Source organism: Anastrepha obliqua, chromosome 3 (genome assembly GCF_027943255.1).
Source record: "Anastrepha obliqua isolate idAnaObli1 chromosome 3, idAnaObli1_1.0, whole genome shotgun sequence".
In the NCBI taxonomy this organism is placed as follows: domain Eukaryota; kingdom Metazoa; phylum Arthropoda; class Insecta; order Diptera; family Tephritidae; genus Anastrepha; species Anastrepha obliqua.
The window spans coordinates 36,082,150-36,105,280 of record NC_072894.1 but is presented as its reverse complement, the minus strand read 5'-3'; the positions used below and the strand labels follow the sequence as shown (position 1 = coordinate 36,105,280).

Below are 23,131 nucleotides of genomic sequence, written 5' to 3'. Positions count from 1 at the left end.
AAACGTGGACCCGCCGTGTCTTTGCACCGAATTAAACCAAACTTACACACATTGTTAAGGAGGTATTGCAGATGGTTTCCGTATAGTTTGGATACCTATTGGTAGATAGGGTCTCGAGATATAGGTCAAAACGTGGACCCGGGTAACCTTCGGACGTGTATGTACAATATGGGTATCAAATGGAAGCTGTTGGTGCATGCTTTAGTTCAGAGTATTTTTCGTGCCACTCTGTGACTAGGGTCTCGAGATAGAGACCAAAACGTGGAGCCTAGAATGTGTTTGTACAATATGGATATCAAATGGAAGCTGTTGGTGAATGCTTTAGTACAGAGTATTTTTCATGCCGCTCCGTGACTGGGGTCTCGAGATATAGGTCAAAACGTGCACCCGGGTAACCTTTGATTGTGTATGCACAATATGGGTATCAAATGAAAGCTGTTGATAAGTGCTTTAATACGGGGTAATTTTCATACCTATTGATGACTAGGGTCTCGAAATATATGTCAAAACGTGGACCCGCCGTGTCTTTGCAACGAATTAATCCAAACTTACGCACATTTTAAGTAAGTATTGAAAATGGGTTTCGTAAAGTTTGGTTGTAATTCGGAGCACTGGCAACGGGTACAGCGTTCTTTTGAACCAGCCATAATGTTGCTTACTTTTTTAACGCTTTCTGATCGTAAGTGCAACATGTAAAAATTGTTTGTGCATGTTTTTGGAGTGGATTTTGGAACAGTGAATAATTTCTTACTAAATTTGAGAATTTAATGTGGAATCCGAATGAAATTATGTGTTCGTGCTCCAATGCTTAATAAAACATATAAATTGAAACGAAAAATTCATGGATGATCAGGAAAAAAGACGATTGTTTCTTAGTTATTCATATGCGTTGATTTGAAATTTAAAACAATCTTCTTTTTTCCTGATTTTCAATTTATATTTTTTATTTACTCAAAAACAAATAGAAAAACAAAAAATATTGTTTATGCCAAAGCGCTTGAATAAAGAAATAAATAATATGAAAACCATATATTTTCTGTTCTAAACCATATCTATTCTATTTTAGTGTGCCCAACGAAGGGGGCCGGGTTTGCTAGTTATATATAAAAGAAAGTCATGTTAGTTACACTACTTATAACTCGAGAACGGCTGAATCGATTTGGCTGAAAATTGGTGGAGAGGTAGCTTAGAACCAGGAGACGGACATAGGATACTTTTTATCCCATTCGAACGCCGTGAAGTCACTATAAAATGTGGTATAACAAAAAAGCATCTGATATGGAATAACAAAACGCAAATGACAGCTGAACGTAATTTTGTCTATGGTTAAGTAAAAAATTTGATAATATAAATTTTGTCAGAAATTTAATATATAATCACAGTAATTTGTATTCTCTTTGAATCATCATTATCAATGCCGATCAAGACGATCGAATCTTTCCCGACAAAGCCGTAATGCAAGAAGGATACGAAACATTGCGAATGAAACGACTGAAGGAGCTCAAGGAATTGCCCGTAAAGAGCGCCGCGTTAGTATGGCTCGATTTCGTGCTTCTCAATCACAAGAGCAAAGCGAGGCAGCCCGTAAAAGGCTCGGTTGGCAATGCGAAATCGTCGAGCGATTAACAAAGATCAACAAGTAGATAATTTTCGACGAACAAGAAGAGAATTACCAAGTGCTGATTTGAATCGAGCAGCGTTTCGATATGAGTGCAACCCTGATTACTGCTTGCATCCTAGCGCTTGCATTGGGCCAATGAACGTTGTTTGTGAGTATTGTGGCGCATTGAAGTTTTCCGGAGAAACGCCCGGATTGTGCTGCCTTAGTGGAAGAGTGAAATTGCCATTATTGACTTTTTTGGAGGCGCAATGATTTTACTGTCTGGTGACTTCCGCCAAACGCTGCCAGTAATTCCAAGATCAACGCTGCTGACGAAATAAACGCTTGGCTCAAATCATCGAATCTATGGTGCTATGTGAAGAAACTTCAGCTGACAACAAACATGAGATTACTTGCATTACTTAATGATACATCTACTGAAGATTTCTTTGAGCAATTACTGACTATCGGTAATGGTCGAGTACCTGTCGCCGAATCGAGCGGATTGATTTCATTTCCTCAGAATTTCTGTAACTTTGTCTCATCGAAAGATGAACTTATCAATAAAGTATTCCCAAACATCATTAATAACTACAAAATAATGAATGGTTGGGTGAGCGAGCAATTTTAGCGGCTAAGAATAAAGGTGTAGATGACCTAAACTACATAATTCAAAATGATATCATTGGAGCAATGCATTCATGCCAATCATGACAACAATGCGTATTTAGGTGCCTCCAGTCCATTTGTTGCGTGTTCCATTACGACCGAATAGTTGGCATACAAGTTTTATCGAACCGATACGAATTCGCGGCGAACTTATACGAATAAGGAATGAAAACAAACAAAATACTAAAATAAGTAGAGGTTAAATGAAAATGAAAATAAACAAGATAAAAGACGTTTGTGTGTGTGTTTTTTTGCTGCGAGTGTGAGCATAAATTATTAAACAAAAATGAGCTGCCTAGGTAGACGGCGATAATGAACTGTTGGCTTCATTTGGCATTCCAAGAGAGCGGCAGCCAATAAAACAACACAACAAAAAAATCACTCCGTTACTCGAGCTATTGAAATATTGGATAAGTTTAGGGGTTACCAGAAAAAGTTTTTGAATAATTTTGTTTTTATAATTATTTACTCAAGAAATACATACTATATATACATATCGCACCCTAAATACAAAAGGGTCACAACTCAAAATGAGCAGAAGCTCAAATATGAACGAGACGTTATCAATAAAACGGTCCACGGATGACATATGGCAAAAATAAATTTTTTGTTTTTTGGTGGGACTGTTATAAGCTTACATGGCAAATTTCAGCGTGATATGTCACATAGTTTGTTTTCTGTGCTACTGTAAGCAAGTCAAGCTCGAGTGTGGAAAATTTTGAGTTGTGCCCCTTTTGTATTTAGGGTGCGATATGTTCGTGCAGCTGACATAAGAGCTGGGAAATTTATAGAAGAATTATGGAAATTGGTGTAAAATATTATCACAAATGTTAAAAATATCTCAGTTGCTAAGAAAATGTTGTCAAAAAGCTGTTAATGGAAGTTAAATAAAGAAGCTAAATACGGAAACCGCAAAAGTAATTTTTCGATTTTCACTGCAAATATATTTTTTGTCTTGAGATTTTAATAAAAAAAGCTATTGCAATATGTACATTTATTATACAGCGGGGTCTGTTTGGTATTTATTTGCAAAAATTAACAAAAATCGGTAAATTATTGGTTCATTCGAAATAGCAAACAGTCGCATTATAAAGGGTGATCAGATTGGAAGTACTTTTAGCGTTTTTTGGCAGATCACACGTGACGACTGTCAAACTAAACGTAATTCTTTTCCGTATTCATTGACATTTCATCATGGAAGGCTTACGTCTGAACACCGTTTTAAAATCGTTCAATTTTATTACGAAAATCGACGCTTTGTGAAAAGTGTTCATCGCGCGCTCAGGCCAACTTATGGAGCACAGCGATGAGGTCTATTTTTGGTTTAATGGCTACATCAATAAGCAAAATTGCCGTATTTGGGCTGAAGAGCAGCCCATTTGGTGCGGCATATGAGCTGGATGAATCATCGACACCTAATATATTTCTTCAAAGACGACGCTGGCGCCAATGTAATAGTGAATGGGGAATGCTATAGCGCTATGATAAACGAATTTTTCATACCGGAAATGGAAGCCCGTAATCTCCACAACTTTTGGCCCCAACAAGGCGGCGCTACTTGCCACTATCTCTCCTCTCGGACCAGTGGATTGGCCACCAAGATCGTTTGATATCACACCTTTAATTTGTGGGGGTATGGAAAGTCGGCGGCCGCCGTAGCCGAATGGGTTGTTGGTGCGTGACTACCATTCGGAATTTACAGAGAGAACGTCGGCTCGAATCTCGGTGAAACACTAAAAATAAAGAAAAACATTTTTCTAATAGCGGCAAACCTCCGAGTGTATTTCTGCCATGGAAAAGCTCCTCATAAAAATATATGCCGTTCGGAGTCGGCTTGAAACTGTAGATCCTTTGCGGAACAACATAACAACATCAAGACGCACGCCACAAATAGTAGGAGGAGCTCGGCCAAACACCCAAAAAAAACAAAGGATGTACGCGCCAATTATATAAATACAGGGTTTGATTGAAAAGTAATGAGCCTTCCTGCACGGAGCATCTGCTAAGCGATCAACCGAATGGCTGGTGGGGGAAAATGATCGTTGGACCTTCCTCTTCCACTAGAACCCAGCTAAGTTCGCTGGCAACAGCGGTGCAGTCAACATCAATCCGCGCGTGAAAGCTGTTTTAAAAGTGTGTTAGGATTTTGCAGTGGCGAAAATGCAGCGATCGTTGAAGCAACGTTACTCGATCAAATTTTGCGTAAAGCTAAACAAAACGAGTATCGAAACGGGCTAAGGAGGCTTACGGGGACCAATCTAATCTCTGTCCAGTGCCCAGGTAAAACGGGGGCATAAGTCGTTCAAGAAAGGCCGGAATCCAAGGTCAAAACCATGCTGATCATCTTTTTCGACTCTCGAGGAGTTTGTACCTCCAGGAAGCACTGTAAACGCGGCATTTTACAAAGAAGTGCTCCTTCGGCTGAAAAACCGCGTCGCCCGGGTTCGGCCCGACCTCGTCAAAAATTGGACCCTTCATCACGACAATGCGCCGACGCACACCGCCTTTCTCTGCACCTCTGCATTGGCCAAGATGGGGGTTCCGGTGCTTCCCCACCCTCCCTACAGCCCAGACCTGTCCCCTCCGGACTTCTTCTTGCTCCCGCGCCTGAAAAGAAAGCTGAAGGGGAGGCGTTTCTTCGACTCGATCGAGGCAATCCAAAAAACTGTGACAGCCGAATTGAAAGCGATTCCGGCGGATGAGTTTAAAAAATGTTTCCTGCAGTGGAAGGACCGCTACCAGCGGTGTATTGACGCTCAAGGGTCCTATTAGTTGTATAAGCCTGAAGAATATTAGTTGTATAAGCCAAAAGGTTTAATAAAACTGCTTAAAAAAAATAAGGCTCATTACTTTTCAATCAAACCCTGTATATGGAAAGTCTAAATGCTTTGTGGATAAATCAGCTTCGACTGAATCATTGGAAGCCAATATTACTAAAGTTATTCACGAGATACCGATTGAAGTTCACCAGCGAGTCATTTAAAATTGGTGTTTACAGATGGCCGAATTATGATGCAGTTGCGCCTAACATTTGAAAGAGATTATCTTTAAAAAATAAAAGCCATGAATGGTTCTACACAAAACTTATAAAGATTACCCAATCAATTTGAATTTTTGCTGTTTTATTTCAGTATAAAATCCGATACGTCTAAATTGATCACCCTTTATTATGCGCATATGGCACAAGTTTCATTGGTGTAGCTGCCTCGGTTTGCTTCGCAGTAGCGCAACCTGTTAACCCAGTTTTCCAAGACCTTGGTGACAATTTCTGGCTCGTTACTGATATTTGCTTTTGCACAAAATTTGCAATACTAAATGCCCAAGATTCTGAATATCCCTGAAAATAAATTTTACAAAGCATTTGTATTCCGTCACTGCGATGTTTAAATGCAGTTTTGAAAATCAACCTAACTATTTTCAATAAAAAGTTATTTTTAAAAATAATAGTTAAAACAAAATAGCCAAGTATTTAAGAACAAACTAAAGCCGCTATGTTTCTTTGGCGGCTCTTGTCAAATCTCAAGTTTATGGCGTTGATGCTAAATTACCATGGCAAGTTAATTGAGCACTCGACCAGTTCGGTAGAGAATCAAAGGAAGGTACGTCAAAAAACAGCCAGATCGATCGCCAATTAACCAGAAAACCCGTGCCAATTAATTTCCCATCGTGCCGAGCCTTACGTACATTTCAATTAGAAGTTTTTTTCATCGAAACTTTGACCTGAACCTATGGTGGCTTAGGAACTCAGAGTTGATTCGTAGTTTTTTCTCACACTATTTGTTTGTTTCCTCACTCTGGGCTTCGCAGAGTTTGGTAGAAGTTACCAATTTGATGCCGCATTTTAACGAGAGTTTATCCTATTGCAGCCCGCCGGGCCATTCAAATTAAAACTGTAGTTTGTTAGTACCTCACGCACTACTTTTAAAAAGTCTTTAAAAAACTGGGGTTATACTTGTAGATTTATCATGGTTTTACTGTACTACAGTACCTCTTTGTTCGATAACTACTAAACACTTTTTCCTTATCGCGCCCTCAAGTGTAGTTGTATCAAATGCAGCCATTTATTGCATTTTTCCAGGAAAAGGTTTATCAAAGTATAAAATATATATGAACTTTTCTACATTTAGTTGGTTAGATATACATATGTACATATATGTATACTATATTTTTGATAAGAAAATAAGGCAAGTAATTGACTGTGCGGGTATGCACTTGAGCGTTTAATTGCTTCTATATTTCCATCGTTTATTTTTTTTATCTCTCAAATATCAATCAATTTAATATTTCAAAGTTAGTTCAACACCGCCTTAAAAACAGCATTACAGAGAATATATGCGGCATACTTTATTTATTTATTAATTTAAAATATTATGTATCTGTAAGACTTTTTAGTCTTATATAATATATCAACTGGTTGGAAGTTTGGAAAATTCGAAATCAATTATTTTTATACAATGCAAACTTGAAACTAATAATTTAAAAAAAAATATTTAATATTGTAATTTAACTAACAATTTTTTATGTATAATTGAAATTAAATGAAACTTAGGGGTAAATATAAATGTAGGAATAGTCCGACACATATGTATGTAGACGGGAACATACAAGATGAGGATTGAGCGGAGGGTGGATGTTTAATCACACCTCATTCGTTATATATATTAATATTATAGAATTAAAGTAATCGTGTATTTCCCTTTGTAGTTACTCCTATCGAAAAATACTCTACTCCAAGTGGGGTCGCTACCGGAAGCTAAAAAAGGAGGAGAGACACATTATCAGACTGAAAGAACGAGAGGCCGAAATACGTGAGTGCGAGGAGCTTGAGATGGTGGGCAATAGGAACAACGCCCCAAAATTCTACCAGAAAGTTCGGCGGCTTACAGAAGATTTTAAGGCCGGAGCGTTTTCCTGTAAGAACAAAGACGGCGATCAGGGTACTAACACCCAGAGTGTGCTTTAATTATGGAGGAAACACTTCTCGCACTTGTTAAATAGTGACAACTGCGCATATCACAGAGAATGTGAAGATTCCGATACTCCAATTGTTGACGAGGGGCTTTCGTTCCGCTACCCGGCCATGACGAGGTGAGAACTGCGATAACGCGACTAAAGAACAACAAAGCCGCGGAGCCGACGGCTGAAACATTCCAAAAGGCGTTACCTATATGCGGCGATGTCTGAATTTGGTATCCCTGCAAATCTAATACGGATATGCAAAATTGACTTGTAAGTATCGAATGCTGCAAGTCCAGCCGATGCAGTCATTTGAATTATATTCCTCCATGCATCGGAAGGTTTACCCTTTCTAATGAAACAAAATCAGTGGCAAATATTGAAGGGCGCTGTTTTATAGTGTTTTAGGAAAGCAACTAGCCGATGGTCCACCCTTTGCCAATCAATGTAATGTGAAATTCTATGATATAGCTAGCCGAACATATTTAACATACATATATGTACAATACATATGTACTATATAAGCATGGATGTTTTAGAGCAATGTATGAGCACATTTTGATGGTTCGTCCTTTCTTAACAGCGATTCACTCCCCTGTTTTTGATGCTGTTGCAATATTTGCAACGATTGCCTGCGTTGTTGCAACATTAGACGCCCACATGTTGCACATGCTGCAAACAATGGCTCAATACAAGTACGAAGTACATTGGCAATAACAAATTGCCGTTGCAGCGATACTATCAGTAAGAGTATCAGTATCAGCCGCTACTGTACGAGTAAGCGCTTGCAACATTCACGTCAGCGTAAAATACTTGCATACATACAAATGCAGCTGCTAAGTGAATCAGTGAGTTAGTGGTGATATTGCATCTTGTTTATTGCCACCTTCGCTCCGTATTTGTTTCGGTATGTATGTATGTAGGTTTATGTACACACATTTGCACATATTTGATGAGCTGGTGAATGCATTTGCGGCATTTCGCACATTCGCTACATTTGAATGAAACTGAAATCAGGTTTGCAGGTCGTATGATCACAATCTTTATATGCACATACATACATACGTACATGCGGACCTACCTACATTCATACATATCCACATATGTGCTTACTTACCCACTTTAAGATACATGCATGCATACATATGCATTACACATAAGCCCATACACAGTTTTCTTTACACACATACGACATACTTGTTTTGTACATCACATACGTACATACATACATACATACATACATACATTTTCTACATTTTTGCCACAGATTTCACAAAAAGATTGTTGAAGTGTTTATACTCAATTTCTTTGACAAGATTGCCGCACGATCGACCAAGCGATTGAGCTGCTTCACTTAGATTTGTTGGCAAATGTTACGTACTGGTGGTGTCGTAAGCGAGCATCAAATGTGGCTAACACACTTAGGAAGACATTTATGCAGCTACTACGTTAATTTATGTATATATATGTATATGTATATGCATGCATATACTTACATTTTTAAATACTTAAGAAGTACTTAAATTATACTATTTTTGTTGATTGCACAATTTGGTAAAAAGCCAGCAAACATCTTCTTTAAGGCGCTGTGAAAGCAAATGTGTCTAATAAATTGATTAAATTTATCACATAGGCATTGCATTCAGTATTTTTTTGTGCATAAATGTAATCTCTCAGTAAACAGAAATTTTCTGAAGCATACATATGCGCAGAGCAGTTATATAAAAGCTTCACATCACCAGTATATTCGTTTGGTGGGTTTAAAAATCTTAAGCCAATAAAACTGCAACTTATACACAACAACATATAAACATGACGCATGACATATAAAAATCAATCAAGAATTACATATCAAATTGAAGATCTGCCCAATTTTACTGATGGCAAGCAAACAGGATCATAAACTGTCAATATTATTTAACCATCATGAGTACGAACATTTATTACTAGGTTGCATGTGAACTCACTGCAATTTGGTTTCACACCTGCAGACTTTATTTCAAAATCGGTGGCTTTTTATTGCTGTGCGTCATGTTCTAATTACAAACTGGTTATTTTAATTCACGCAATAGAGAAGCTTACCTTAGGAAAGTGATCGGTGTACATTACACCAAATATGTCTACATACATACGTAATTATGTATGTATTACAACTTTTTTAAATAAATAAATAATAGCACAATGTTCATGTGGAGTAAATTCTTATGATTGTAGTGTGGGCTTTAATATTTTTTTCCATGGACTAAAGTTCCCTGGTTCATGATTGAATTTATAAATTTTATGACCAACCCTTTTCGGCCAGAAACACTCTCAGGGGTATGTAAACGCCTGCCGCGAAACGAAAATTATTGGTAAAAATAATTTTATAAATTTTTATTTTTACCTTCAAATTGTAATCGTAAGTTCAAGAACGTTCAAATTAATAGCAAAAATGCAATTATGAATTTTTTATGTTTTTTAAATATGTACGCAAGAAATTATTTAACCGCCGAAACCGTATAAAGTACGGTCTTGTCTCTTTAAAGCGTATACAACATCCATAGCTGTAACTGTTTTCCTTTTGGCATGTTCAGTGTAACTGCATCACGGATAACATTCCCGAAAAATACTTTTAAAACACCACGAGTTTCTTCATATATCAAATCAGATATCCGTTTTACACCACCACGACGAGCTAAACGTCGAATAGCTAGCTGGTTTAGTGATACCTTGGATGTTATCACGTAAAACTTTGCGATGGCGTTTGGCTCCACCTTTTCCCAAACCTTTACCTCCTTTGCCACGACCGGCCACTTTTTGATATTTACTATTTGCACAAGTAAGAATTTAACACATACAGAATTAAATTTTATTCTAAGAGTTTTTACAATTAACTAAAAAAAATCTATTACTTTGCAACAATTAAGTAAAAAAATCTATTAGTAATATTTTAAACCGATAGCCTTTCGTAATGTAATATATTTATTCATAATTTTTTTCTTAAGAAATATAATATATTTTTTTCATTAATTCAAATGTTTCGGTAAACGTTTGCCCGTTTTTAGAACAAAATTTGATATTAGCTCTTTGTTCGAAACTCATTTTAGTACCGATGACACAAACATACTGACACGTTAGACGCAATGACTTCGCTTTTACTGAACCGAATGTCACCAAGCTTTCACTGGAAGCCAGCTAAGGATGTAACTTCCAACGCACTAACTTCTTATTAAGAAAATGGCGCCATAAAAACATTCTTATCATGCCAGTCTTGTTTATTTTGGGCTTCACCTTGTATATGTGTATACTTTTTTTCTAATAATATATTTTTCTAATAAATATATACATGTATAAATAATAATAAAAAAACAACTTTACAGTGGCATCTTACGCGAATTATGTTTCTAGCCTGTCATCTGGAAAATCTCTCCTGAAGGTTTGTGCAAAAACACAGAGAACCCCGAATTAGATTAATGAATAGTACACCTTACAAAGTCTTGATGTCAATCCCAGCAAAATAACGCTTGTTTCTATGTTAAAGGGGATGCAAAGGTGTGTGTGTTTAGGATTTAGTGCGTTAGGATCGGCTCTTAATGCTTTACTGGACTTAGCAATTCAAGAGGAGGAATTGCTATTGTCATTTTTCTATGTCCATTATTATAAAACCAGGCCTGACTATCGCACTTGTGTAAAAGCTTGTCAGAACATTAGCCTCTGGTTTTGGCACTTAATGACAAACTGAAACCTGGAGTCTCTTTCGGAAGAAATTCGTTGGCTTTCCGGCAAGGCAGCAATGAAAAAATCCGGACAGAAAATGATACTGGAGCTGGATGGTATTTGGCCATCAACTTCAGACTGTCTTATTCTTCTTGATTGGCGCGATAACCGCTTAAGCGATTTTGGTCGAGTTTAACAAAGCACGCCAGTCTTTCCTTTCCCGTGCTTACCGACGCCAGTTGGGCACACCAAATGAAGCCAAGTCCTTCTCCACCTGATTATTCGTACGCAAAGGAGGCCTTCCTCTTCCTCTGCTACCATCAGCTGGTACCGCATCGAATACTTTCAGAGGCGGGGCGTTTGTACCCATTGAGATACGCTGTTATTTACAAGAAAACGATGGTGGTTCATGCCATAGAACTGAGAGTTTATATATGTAGGCAGATAGTAAGAGGGCCAAAACAACCAGATCTACATGAATTTATGGATTATAGACAATTAAGTGCCTGGTATAAGCTTATTGGCCCCTTCCTCTATCTGTCTTGGAATCCTACTCTTATATTTAAGGCCGAATATCAATGGTAAAAGATAAGCTAAGATTACATTACGACGAAGCGATGCAAAATGCTCCCTAACTTTAACAACCTGAGGGTATGCTTTTTTAAAAGTACCTGCAAAGGAATGAAGCAATTGTCGAAGTGTGTGTAGCGAAGTCTACTGCAGGTTGTGTGACTAATAGTATGAAATAGAAGACTTAATAACGCTTTTCCACTTTCCTTAATGAAACATTGATTAGCGAAGACCGAAAATGTTGGTTGGTTAAGTCAGTTCTAAGAAAAGTTCTTAAAATACAGTTGCGAGGGATTATTTATTTCAATATAAAATTAAGCTCTAGTAATTTAGTACGTCACAGAAAATTCCCAGTCGACATAGTGGTTTTGTCAAAACTCCGCAGAATTAATTTACGAAATAACTATTTGTTTCCCAACTATTTCTAAAGAAATAAAGCCATAGCTGTAGTAGTACATATACCTACATATACAATACATGTAAGAATAAATTCATATGCACGTGCATATATGCGCCCTTTTGCTTCATTTGTTCCGTACTATTAAACAATACATATTATTTTTCGTTTTTAACACCCTGTATCCCTATTTACAGCACCCTATCGGTAAAAAAAAAAATAAAACAGCAATTATGTAATTTCATTCTGAATGTACTTGAAATTTCCAAAGTCACAAACTTAGAAGTGCGAATAAACTCTAAAAATTGGAACGACAATAACATGACTTGCTTTTAGAAAATGAATTGATATAATGACAAATAAGCACAAAAATCGGATACAAGGTGGCAATGACACAAAACCAAACCAATTTGTTGCTGCTTTGTTAAGTCAGCAGTAAGCAAAAAAAATTAAAAATAGTCAATTTTCAAGTGCATTAAATTTTGTAGAGCAACACAATTTATTTCAGGTGTATGCCACAAAAGGCCAACAAAAATGATTTTTTATATTACACTACACAGCAATTTCGGATCTAATGTTTCAGAAGAGAAAAATACTTTTACTAAACGAAAGTATTATTCTTGGCTGTAGAATACTCAGCTGGATTTTACTCTTACTCTTACACAATATTTTTAATTTGTTCTTATTCGAGCAAAGATCGTTCTTAAAGTATTTGAAAAATCATTTAGTATTAATTTTTACTAAAGGCGCATTTAATACAATTTTATTAGCTTCCACTTGAATGGGGTTTTTTGGTAGACCAATCTCCTCTCCTGGTAGGAGAATCTCCTCAAAAAGTGAACTTAGAAAACCGTGAAAGTGGTAAAATATTTGACGAAATCATTACATGCGAAGGAATTTTTAAGCTTCATACCTAATTTTTTTCGATTTTAGGCTTGGTTGAAGTAGAGCATTCTCACCGAAAAATCATTTGTATTAAGAGCGGGGTGTACTATAAATTTACAAGCACAATTATTTCTTTTGGGCACCATAGAGAAGACAAAAATAGGCACCAAAATTGGAAAAGCTTTGACAAGACAATGGACAAGAGAGATTTCCAAAAATCATTATGGCGTTTTCAGTGCGAAATCTATTTGCATGCATGCAATTTTTATTAGGCAATCAGCAAAGTTACACAAAAAAGTATGGTTTATGAAGTTGTCAAATTACGTATTGTTAATACTTTAGCTCATACATGCCACAGTAAATGATTCTCGAACCTGTTACACGAGTAAGTGACGCATGCGCTTCACCTCATCTACTGACGCAGCGCACATTACCTCTGTATTGGTGAGAGATCATAATATCGAGCACTTACGCGATGCATTTACGTCACGCAGCTTTTATTGTTTTTTATTAGATTCAAATACAATATATGAACGTATGTATGTATGCATGTACTTATTTATTCTCATTTTTTCATTTTAAACGCTTCTTAGGTGCATGCAAGTAACTCAAAGGGGCTCGTTTTCTGAACCAGTTTGTCTAAAGTTCAATTCACTCTTGGACAACACTTGCCCATCCGCTTTAAAACTTCGATATAATAATGAGTCACAACTGAGGAATTCCTGGTGGTGTAAAGTATCCGCATGATGACTAGCGCTAGTTAAGTACAGGGTAGGCCATTTAAAGCGGGCCCATCGGGCAACCCTATAACTTTTGACAGGAACGTCAGATCGACTAATGACATAGCGCGTTGGAAGCGTCAGTCCAAGACAATTTTTACCATGGAGCAGTACACTCCAAAAGAACGCGCTGAAATAATTCAGCTTTACATCCAAAATAACTTCTCAATTGTGAAAACTCAACGTGCGTTTAAAAAAAAAATAAAGTTAAAAGTGCGCCATCCAAAAGCACTTTACAGCGTTTATACGCAAAATTTATTAACCACGGTAGTCTCAGCAATACCAGCCACGCATCCAGACAACGTACACGACGTTCTGCTGAAAATATCGAGGCTGTACGAGCCAGTGTTGAGGAGGCTCCGCGAACATCGAGTTATCGTCGTTCTCAGGAATTAGGCATCGCCAGGACAACACTCAGGCGCATGGAAGGCTACTGGTTCCAACAGGACGGGGCTACATGCCACACTTCACGCGCTACAATCGATTTTTTGAAGCCATTGTTCCCTGGAAGGTTGATTTCGAAAAATGGTGATTTTCCGTGGCCACCGAGATCACCAGATTTGACGCCACCGGACTTTTATTTGTGGGGTTATCTGAAATCCAAGGTATACATCAACAAGCCAAGGACTCTAACTCAACTTAAAAACAATATCCGACGCGAAATCGCCGCCATACCGGCCGAAATATTGGCCAAAACGATGGGAAACGCCGAAAAAAGGACACATTTGGCCATCAAGGCCAGAGGCAAACATTTGAAGGATATCATTTTCAAAAACTAGCTGGAACAAATCTCCTTGAATCAAAATAAATGATTTTTCATATCAACACAAAAAAAAATGTTTTTTTCAATGTTTTTTTTCAGAAACAAATGGGCCCGCTTTAAATGGCCTACCCTGTATTTGTATTGGAAACTTTTTTAAATTATTATTATTATATTGTCTTTTTTTTAAACGCTGCATCAGACGAGTCGAAAAGTTTCAGATTTCGTTTCCTCAACGAAAAAATTGTGCCATTATAAATGCATTTGTTGGATTTGTCAACAATGTGTCTATGTGTACATAACTGGTTATGTGTGTTTGTAAAATGTGTATTTTTGTAATTTTGTAAATCCACTTGCGTATGTATGCAATTGTTGTCATACATGTAATTACAGATGTTTTCTTAAGAAACGAAATGGGTTTTATTCGCGGGTTTCATTCGCCAATAAGGGTTGTGTGAAATCACGCAAGCTCCACTGTCTAAAGTTACAATGAAATGATGCATCTGAATAGAGGCAGAAATGTACGTATGTATGGCTAATAAGCAGCTTTGTAGTTCGCGATTTGTGTGTCCCGAAGATTTTCTGAAAATATCACTTTAAAGCTCGCGTGCATTATTTCCAACTCCGCAATAAAAAAACAGAGATTTCACTATTTTATGTTTACACGTATTTTCAACTCAGCATTGTTTTCTCAGCATTTCTTTCAGTAATTTTTTCATTCATTAAAATATTCAGATATTCCAAATAGAGGAAAGCAGTGCTGCCATAATTTGTCGCTTGTGTTTTGGTCATTTGATTTTCCTAAAAAAAATAAAAAGCATATAATACTTTCATACACTAAACTCTTGCTCCTACGCTCTATTGAATTTCAGCGGTGCTATAAAAGCCAAACAGGTACTGAAAACAAGGGTGTTAAACCACGTCTTGATGTTTTCTACAAATAGCGGGTCTACAGTTTTACTAAAGGTTACGGTCTGACTCCTAACGACAGATGGTTTTTTATGCAGTTTATAAGTTTCAGACTCCTCGAAGGAAAATTCCTCATCCATAACTCCAAGTTGGTGGAGAAGGGACAACGTTGCGAGTCTCGAATAACTAGCATGGAAAGGGGACCGAGCAATCACCGGAATAATTGATAAAAATTGCCTGCACTAACGAACCCTGGGGTTGAGGAAATTGTCCCCCAAAGGCGTATGAACCTCACTAAGTTAGGTCAATGGCATGTCGCGACTGCATAAGAAAGATTAGATGGTTAACACCAAGATTAGGAAAAGTCAACGCCAGCACCTGCGCCAGATTGAGCTACAAACTTTCTCGTCTGGCGCTAAACTTAAAGCCAAAAAAAAATATCCTCGTACAAGTATGAATAGCACCCCCAAAATTATGTGCAATTACGTCCAATTAGAATAATTTTTGTCATACAAACTCTTTCTGTTTTCATTAACGCTTTGTACAGAGCGTCCCTAATATCGCGACTGAAGTGAACTGTGGTGTAAGATATTATTATTATCTACTTCCTCTGTTGTTGTTTGCTAAGAGATTGGAAGTTCACAAAAATACTATATTTACCCTTTGTGGCTCTTCGTTTATAATTTATTTACTTAAAAGAAATCTGTTATCTGTAATATTTTACTATATAATATTGGTGCTATGACTCATTTATTGTTAATTTAAATGCTTCGACATAGAGGCACAATTAAAAGTAGATGTATGTATATGTTCATACATACATATGTATGTACAGTGGTCACACAATTTATTCGTACACTCACAGTTTATAAACAGATACACCTGATACTTAGCACGATTTATACAAAAGAACAAAATTTGGATACATTCGTAAAAAATAGCATATTTATTCAATATTTAAGGAACAAAAACTTTCAAATTAATTTCTGCAATTAGAGAGCTTAAGGCAATAACGAAATAAGGCACAATTTCATGCAAAAATATTATTCGTGCATATCCATATAAAGAATATTTTATTTAAAAAAAAAAGTGCGTGCACATAACAGAAGTGAAACTTTCAAGACAGACAAAGAAAGAGGGAGAGACCCGAGGGAAAATGAAAGAGAGAGAGAGAGAAAGAATATATATCTATATAAATTCACAACATTTGCAGAGAATACAAATATACAAAATTTACAAAAAACGGAGAAGGGTCGACCGGTGTAGGTAAACGCCGGACACAAACCGTGGCAACAACGCGCACTACTCCGAGCGTTCATCACCAGCACAAACGCAGCGATTCCAGGACTGCAGCAACGGTACAAATTACCGCAAGGCAATACCAATAAATCCGACACCGGAATGAATAGCACTTTATATTACGCACAAGCACTATCCAAGAAACGGAAATAAGCGCCAAAAAGTAGGCACAAAAAAACTCCAAAAAATGAGGGACCAAAAAACGCCCCAAACATTAGGCACCAAGGAAATATAATGCCAAAAATTAGGCACCAAAAATACATTTCCTGCAATCGCACCAATAAACAAGCGCCAAAAAGTAGGCAGTTATATTTCTCACTAGAAATTGTGGTCGCTAAAAAGGAAAAACTCGAGAAGAATAGCATAAAGTGTATCTAAGATATATATAAGGTATAGCTCTCTCTCTTGTTTTCCTCTACGTTATATCTTTTTTCTCTCTCGAGGAACGAAAATGCCCAAAAAATCGAATATTCAGGACTTTTTTGAGCCGCCTTTAGCTTTTATAACTGCTTCCGCAACTTTTCGCCATTACCTTGGTTTCAGTAGCTGAAATTTTCTGCCACTCCGCACTTAAAGCTGTCTTTAATCATGCCTTTAAGGTAATTTGGTGCTTTCTGATTCTCCTTTCTAAGAGCTCCTAGACATGCTCAATTGGGTTCAAATCCGGTGATTGAGGTGGAGTTTTAAGCTGCTTACAGTGGTAAATAAGCCGTTTTTCCACGAGATAAGTTGAGCATTTTGGGCCATTGTCTTGTTGAAACAAGAACCCTTTAGCATCCACTCCAAGTTTAACAGCACTTCATGCAAATTATTCTTCAAAATGTTTAAATGAATATATTTGTCCATTTTAATATCAATAAAAACTACCCCAAATCACTGCATTTTCTCTCAATGCTTAACCGTAGGAATAAGATTTTTTTCATTCAGTTCTGTATTTTGTATTCGCCAAACTTTTGGAGCGCTATCTGATCCAAAAACATTAAATTTCGACTCATCACAGATTATGACGTTTTCGCAAAAAGAACCTGGCTCTTTTATATAGCATTGGGCGAACTCCAATCTCTTCTTTCTGTTAATATCTGAAATGTAGGGCTTACGGCGTACCACTCTACTGCGATGACCAGCGTTAAGCCGACAATTACGGACTGTGTGTGGGCTTACTTTTTTATGCAAAGACCCTTGAATTTTTCGGCATAGTATCGTGGAGGTTATTTTTGGATTTTGCGCGACTGATGCTACTTTGTTGCGTTGCTCACGTGGAGCCAATATTTTTTGCCTTCCCAAAAGAAATATATTGTCAAAACAAATATTTTGCGCAAAACTAAAGTTTTTTACGTACTACGCAGGGTGTACGAATAAATTGTGTGACCACTGTATGTCCAAATATATGCAACAGATGCTAACAGTGTCGACGAATGAAATGAAGTCACTGACCACATTTTAAGACACTTTAATGATTATGACACTTTATTATATTATATTAGTGCCGTATCATTACTAATTATTATTTAATATTATAATTATTGTTTGTATAATTATTGTTATTATTACAAATTCTCATTATAAATTTATTAATAAAAATTTTTCCTTCTCCAATTTATAATAATCTTTTATTTTGTTTTTTGTTTTTTTGTAATAAGACCATAGCCACCGCCCTTCCACTCGTTTCGACTTCAATTTCACTTGATCTTACTTTGTGATCCGCCCTTTTTAGCTTTTTTAGTGCAAACATTTTTTACCGTAAGTTTTATTGGCCTTTTTTGCTTTTGTCAATTCATAGAGAGTGTGGCAAAGTAATTTCTGAGAAAGTACGCAATTTCATGCTAGTGATAAGTATTTCAGTAAATAACAACCAAATATTTTTCGATTACCGTGCATGTCTATATGAATGTGTATATGTGAAAGTGCATATGTCTTCAAGTCAGGTTCGAGAATAAGTGCTATGAAATGGTTGAAGAAAATTTCATAAAAATAACCAGGCACATAAGATATCAGAAGCCTTTAAGGAGAGCATATACATACATACATACATACATATTACATACATCTTTATCTATACCTACTTATGTACGTGCATATGTATAGGTATAGATATGGAATTGTATTGTGACATAAATATATGACTCAGTGTCTAGGGTATTTTCATATATTTAAGACCTGTGTTAATACATATAAAATGAACTTATATTCAGATAATTGTAAGAAGTTTTTTTTTAAGTAATAAAAATTATTTAAATGAAATAAATTAATTATAAATTATTGTACGATAAATTAAAGAATTAATGCAATCTGGAAATCGAGTTGTCAACTACTATTGCGAGCAGTGAAATGTTTTATAATCTATTTGCCATCATCAAATTGTCCACTGTTTTTTTTTTTTTTTTTTTTTGACAGAACGCGTGATGTTGTCAATGTTGCCCAGCTTTCGCTTAAAGCTTGATGGGTATCTGATAAAACTTAATAGTGTCGCAATTATTGAAGCTCGTACTACCCAAATTGATTACCACCAGAGGCGGTTTGGCCACTCACAAGACAACAGTTCTAAAAAATATCTTCCTTCTTCTGCAAAATGTAGGCAAATTAAGTAGATTTTGTATCGCAAGCTAAGCTCTAGCATATGTATGCATGCGTTATGCACACTGTGTATGTATATGTACCCAATCTATACAAATGTGAGTGCATACATATACATATGGCTGCATTCGATCAGACTTCTGGGAATAGAAGTAAAAATGAAATTTCCGCCACTTATCAAGAACAGCAAGAATGCTTGTTCTAGGAGTAGGTGCTTCTTACTAGATGTACTTATACTTAGGGTTTTGTACAAGTAGTTCTACGAGCAAAAAAATATTTAAAATCTATAAGCAAACATTGTATTAATAATTATTAGAAAAATTGCAAGGTACAATGGCAATCTTAGCATTAAATTATATTTTATTACGCAAGTTGCATTCTACTAAAAACTGATAAATTATGAAAATATTTACTTAGGATGGTGTTCTTGGCAATTTTTGATACAGATTAGTAATTAAATGTCGTTGCCTAATACTCTCTAAAACCAAATAGGTGTTGAATATATCATCGACGGACACAATATTGCTGTAAGAAGGGTACTTCCGGTGAGAAGATGTTATTTACGTATGCCCGATCCTTAGAGGTGTGAAAATGCAGACGAGTGACATTGCTGGGGTAGAGAAATTGATCGCAAGTTGAGTTGGAGGTTGGAGTATCGATGCTGGTAATTTTTCCAAAAACCCCCAAAAATGATATCTAATGCAGCAATTCTGTAGATTTATGGGCCTCTGGAAGTCCAATGGCAACAAGCAAATAAATAAATTAACTGTTTAATGAGGTGTTAAGGGCGATGAAGTGCTCGGCCCATGTTTCTTCGAGAATGTAAGAACAATGATCGAAACTTTATGTGGCCAACGGCGGAGCAGTTAAGAATGCAAATTTAACAACGATGTTTACATCCGGAAAAATATCGATACATCGACACATACATGCATCGATGTTTTGTATCGACATATTTGGTAAACTATAGTAGTAGGCAAAGTAACTTGAAGGGTTACATCAACTTTTACATTTCACTAAATCATAGATTGGTATTCGTAGACCAATTAAGATAGCATCATCTGCATGCCATTGGCGTCTTCAATGCAATACAAAAAATAAGTTAAATACAAAAAATTCGAATGCCTTAATTGTATGGCAACACTTCTAAGCAACTGATAGAATAGGAGTAGTTATATAATATATTTAAAGGTTTTTTACTATTACAATTTTTCACCCGAGTAAGCTTGAGCAATGCTCGTCCTTGGCAATTCCAACCGCATTAAACCCGATTTATGGTGATTCATTTAAGGGATCCGACTGCAAAAGCTTAAGTATAAAGCACAATATGCTTACGGGGAATGAGTCCTCTGAGGAGGAGTGCGGGAGACGTGACATATGGAGTTATCGTAAACAATTAACAGGTGAACTGGTTCAAGTACTCCCCATGTAACATTAAAGCGCCGTTTCGATAAATGCGCCGTTATGAGACCTCCAACGGGCAGATATCTACAGTCCACCAGAGCTGTTAGTGTAATGGAGAAGGTTGATGGAACTTGGGTTGGAGCACTACCCAAGGCTGTCGAAGAAAGAAGCAGCCAGTGACCTTAAACGTCTGGCTATCAAATTCGAACATTTACAAAGAAAGTGCACAACAGACTCCTTCTCTGAAAGGTCCCCACAACTTCTGCAATGGGTATTCAATTTTAAACTTAGGTTTTCTGCGTGAGTGCCAATCGTTCAATGACCGGTAGGCACAGCTACAAATGTTGAAATTGTGTGACGTAGAGTCCCCAAATGTTTTTATGCGCGATGTTGCATGCTTAGGTGCAGTTGGATGACACTTTTGGCGAATGTTAGTTTGGAAAAAATTCAATTTTCCTTGGCCTTCTCGTTCACCAGATTTAGCTGCGTCCGACTTTTTTGTGGGAATATGTAAATGGCAAAGGTTAGGTTAGGTAAGGTTGACCTGGCTGCCTGAAAGCCCTCACATGGACCCATTGGTCCTTAGTGGTACCAGATGGAGCTTGACCCTTACGTTTCCTTGTAGTAGGCTTCTTGTAATAAGCCAGCGTCTTTTCCGAATCTAAGTAAGCTCTGAAGTTCTCTCCTTGAGAGATATTCTCACCTCTCAAATTGTAGAGCTACTAAACATTTCATTCGGGTTCTAGCAAATGCACGGCAAGAACATACAAGGTGTTCAAGAGTTTCCCTCTCTTCTAGTTCATTGCAAAATCTGCAGCTATCATTGTTTGCAATTACCATTTCGAATGCGTGTGCCGCTAACAAATTGTGGCCCGTCAGTATACCTACGATAGTTCTGCTTTCCTTTCTAGACAGCTAAAGATTTTCGCAGTTTTGCATGTGGCTAGATTATTCCACCTCCTATCTATCCGTGTTTATTTAAAGGTCTCAGAATGTCGTTTTCTTGTTCGAATTGTCTGTAAACAGCGCTGTTCGGGTACCCAAAAGATGTGTAACCGTGTGTCTCTCTATGGCTTCCCTGGTCCTAAGAACGGATTTAGGTGAAATTTCATATGAGTTTATAGCCCCTTTATTGCCGCTTGACTGTCTACGATTATATTTATGTTGGACTTTGTGATGTCCTTGCTAATACTATTTCTGCAGCCTTTCCTACCGCAAAGACTTCTGCTTGAAAAATACTGCAATGATCAGGGAGCTTAAATGGCCTCCTGATGTCCAGCTCTGCGCAATAAATCCCTGCACCTACTCCGTCCATCATTTTCGAGCCGTCAGTAAATATATTAAGCGTATTGGTGCCTGCCTCAAAGAACACGGTAATAAACCAGAGACTACATATTTGGCAGCCGAAGCAGAATATTCGAAACGAAATATGAAGCCCACAATCGGAAACGCGGGGTAAAGAAAAATGCGATAAAAGTAGTTAATATCTGCATTGGGCACAATGTCGGATATTTTTCTGATATCCTATTTCATACAAAGTGCTTAATTTTCACAAAATTATTTAATTAAAAGTAAAAAAATTACAAAACAAATGTTTTTTACAAGAGTTATTCGAATTTAACATTGGTGAGTCGATCAATGTTGGCCCACCCCGTAACTGGTCACATAAAGAACTGAGCGAATACTTAAGAATTTTTAATATACAGGTTAAAAAATAAATTAAAATATACTTACATTGTGGTTAGTTAATATCCTGTTTTAACCAGCATCAAATAAATCACAACACAAACCATAAAATTCAGCTGCATTGGCTACGTCAATTGCATAAAAAGCAATTCACATAAAATCACCTTTAATTGTAAATCACTCTATATTTTCATGTAAAAACACATACACAGCAGCGCATACTCGTATTAATGCAAATTACAGCGAAAAAAAGAGATTTCAACACAATGCGGCTTACAACATAATCAAATAGAAAACCAAAAAAATAATATCGGTTTTTACTGAAGCGCGCACTAAAATATTCAAATGCCAGGAGCTGTAGAGAACTATGTATGTTTGTATGTAAATATGTAGTTAGATCGATATATATGTAAATGCATATGTAAGCGAGTGGTTAACTAAGTCGATTATTGGCTTCCCGTCCGCTTTCCGTTGCCAGAAATTGCCTGTTATTTGATTTTGGCTTTGGCAAATAGTTGAGTGCGCAATTAGTAGACGTTTTCGACTGCTCCATATACGGACTTCACAAACAGGTTCACATACATACATATGTATGTATACGACAACTCAAGTTATACTTTTTTAATTGCTGATCTACACATTATTCATACATACAGGCGATTATCTGTACCACGAACGCATTGAAAGTGACAGTTTCTGTCACCGGTTTTTTCGATTTGGATTAGCAAGTATGTATGTATTTACATATGTAGTTATGTAGAGATGCAGGAAAGTAGTGGTAGCATACCAGGCGGATCGGTGGTAGTAATCTCTAGCGTTTTACTTTGAAATTTTTAATTTACACGAATTTTTCTTTTTAATATATGTATGTACATACATTGCCTTTTATAACCATTTTTTTTTCATTGTTAAAACTTCGAATACGATCATCATTTTTGCAAACATCA

The 23,131-nt window shown here is 36.7% G+C and overlaps 1 protein-coding gene and 1 pseudogene across 1 annotated transcript in view; both read right to left on the bottom strand.

Annotated features, from left to right (window-relative positions):
* The window catches only part of LOC129242980 (rho guanine nucleotide exchange factor 19), a 136,191-nt gene extending 113,400 nt beyond the window's left edge, over positions 1-22,791 (bottom strand). The window contains exon 1 of the mRNA XM_054879972.1: positions 22,233-22,791. The gene's annotated coding sequence lies outside the window, so the exon portion shown is untranslated. The remainder of the gene's footprint in view (positions 1-22,232) is intronic.
* Positions 9,702-13,254, bottom strand: LOC129241917 (histone H4 type VIII-like; annotated as a pseudogene).
* Positions 22,792-23,131: the final 340 nt, after the last annotated feature.